At 51.4% G+C, this 2,500-nt stretch overlaps 1 protein-coding gene and 1 pseudogene across 2 annotated transcripts in view; both read right to left on the bottom strand.

Moving 5' to 3' along the window:
• Positions 1-2,500, bottom strand: part of dpy30 (dpy-30 histone methyltransferase complex regulatory subunit) — a 439,880-nt gene that overhangs the window by 159,166 nt on the left and 278,214 nt on the right. The gene's annotated exons all lie outside the window — the stretch shown is intronic.
• Positions 1-2,500, bottom strand: part of LOC308171663 (phosphofurin acidic cluster sorting protein 2-like) — a 35,343-nt pseudogene that overhangs the window by 4,707 nt on the left and 28,136 nt on the right. Inside the window, exon 13 of the transcript in view lies at positions 1,610-1,739. The product of the transcript in view is annotated as a phosphofurin acidic cluster sorting protein 2-like (transcript). The remainder of the gene's footprint in view (positions 1-1,609; positions 1,740-2,500) is intronic.

Genomic DNA, 2,500 nt, shown 5'->3' with positions numbered 1-2,500 from the left:
GGGTATGGTGGTGCAGGAGATCAGCCAAGTACGGGGGTGCCAGCCCGTTCAGTGTTTTAAAAACAATCAAAAGTAATTTAAAATCGATACGGAAGCGGACGGGGAGCCAGTGGAGTGAGGCCAGGATTGGGGTGATGTGGTCACGCTTCTTAGTGCCGGTGAGGAGTCAAGCTGCAACATTTTGGACTAGCTGCAGTCGACAGAGCAGAGACTGGTCGATGCCAACATACACAGAGTTGCAGTAATCCAGCCGGGTTGTTATGAAGGCATGGATCACCTTCTCTAGGTCCTTCTGAGGAAGATAGGCCCTTGTTTTAGCGAGGAGACTGAGGTGAAAAAAGCTATTTTGGACCACAGAGCAGACCTGCTTGGTGAATTTGAAGTCACTGTCAAAAATCACTCCAAGATGTCTGACTGAGGAGCGGATGTTTGAGCCAAGGGGGACCTGGGGCATCGACAGAAGGGCCTGGAGAAGTGTTGGACAGGAACAGGAGGGATAGAGAAGTGTTGGACAGGAACAGGAGGGATAGAGAAGTGTTGGACAGGAACAGGAGGGATAGAGAAGTGTTGGACAGGAACAGGAGGGTCTAGAGAAGTGTTGGACAGGAACAGGAGGGCCTAGAGAAGTGTTGGACAGGAGGGCCTAGAGAAGTGTTGAACAGGAGGGCCTAGAGAAGTGTTGGCTAATAGAATTACCTCAGTCTTGCTCTCATTTAGATTAAGGAAGTTTGCACTCAACCATGCTTTGATGTCAGTCAGGCAGGTGAGCGATGGCTGAAGTGCCTCTAGACCTTTCCTCTAGATGTTAGTGGCAGATAGACCTGGACGTTGTCAGCATAACATCTGAAGGACACACCATGGTTTGCCAGGATAGAGCCTAGGGGCAGCATGTATAGAGTCTAGCAGCATGTATAGAGTCTAGCAGCATGTATAGAGCCTAGGGGCAGCATGTAAAGGACAAATAGAAGGGGGCCCAGTATCGACCCTTGAGGAAGCCCACAGGTGGGAGGGGCCTCAGAGGAGAAACATTCTCCTAGCTGAACGGAGAAACTACGGCCGGACAGGCAGGACCTGAACCAGCTTAAGGCGACACCAGTGATGGCCACATGCTGTTCTAGACGTGACAGCAGGATCACATGATCCACTGTATGGAAGGCGGCTGAGAGATCTAGGAGCACCAGAATGGCGGGACTACCAGAGTCGGCGGCTAAGAGCAGATCGTTCAGGACTCGCAGGAGGGCGGGGAGGAGTCATACCTGCACAGTGACTCAGATGGGGAGGAGTCATACCTGCACAGTGACTCAGGGGGGAGGAGTCATACCTGCACAGTGACTCAGGGGGGAGGAGTCATACCTGCACAGTGACTCAGAGGGGAGGAGTCATACCTGCACAGTGACTCAGGGGGGAGGAGTCATACCTGCACAGTGACTCAGGGGGGAGGAGTCATACCTATACAGTGACTCAGGGGGGAGGAGTCATACCTGCACAGTGACTCAGAGGGGAGGAGTCATACCTGCACAGTGACTCAGGGGGGAGGAGTCATACCTGCACAGTGACTCAGGGGGGAGGAGTCATACCTGCACAGTGACTCAGGGGGGAGGAGTCATACCTGGACAGGTCCTCTGGTGTCTGGGGAGGTCTCAGAGTCGATGCTGTAGGAGCCGTCAGCCTTGCTGCTGTTCTGTCTGTCCTTCATGGAAGTGCTTCTGGTGCGTGGCGACAGTTTGGTCTCCGCTTTACTGAGGACGCAAAAGAGGGACGCACACAACACACAACACACAACGCCTAACGCATAAGACACACCACACACACATTCTGTTTCATGCCTACTGCACACAACACCTCTGGCATGCTTCTGGTTAGTAGTTACACTTTTACAAGGTGTGTGTGTGTGTGTGTGTGTCAAGTCAGGTTTATTAATATAGCACATTTACATCGACAAACAGCCGACCAAAGTGCTTAACAGATAAAACACTAGTAAAAAGAAAACAACAAATAAAAATACACTAAAACAAAAACAAGGTGCAATACAGAATACAACAGGTGCAGAAATAAAAGCGCAGAAAAGTGCAGTGAGGCCCGGGAGAAGGGGTATGTCTTAGCTAGTTTTTTAAAAGCCTCGACGCTCTGGGCGGATCTGACGTGGAGGGGGAGGCTGTTCCAGAGCCTAGGGGCGGCCTTAGAGAAGGCTCTGTCCCCTCTGGTTTTGAGCCTGATCCTAGGGACCTCCAGCAGCAGCTGGTCAGCTGACATAAGGGCTCTGGATGGGATATGGTGGCGCAGGAGATCGGCTAGGTACGGAGGTGCCTGCCCGTTTAGTGATGTGGCTAATAAAATGATCTCAGTCTTGCTCTCATTTACATTGAGGAAGTTTGCACTCAACCTTCAATCAACCAATCACAAAAGCTTTGATGTCAGTCAGGCAGTTGAGCGATGGCTGAAGTGCAGCCTTTCCTCTAGCATGTAAAGGACAAATAGAAGGGGGCCCAGTATTGACCCT

Source organism: Nansenia antarctica (genome assembly GCF_963989245.1).
Source record: "Nansenia antarctica genome assembly, chromosome: 16".
NCBI lineage: Eukaryota > Metazoa > Chordata > Actinopteri > Argentiniformes > Microstomatidae > Nansenia > Nansenia antarctica.
Note: the sequence above shows the minus strand (reverse complement) of the source record. Positions and strands in the feature narration are given on the sequence as shown.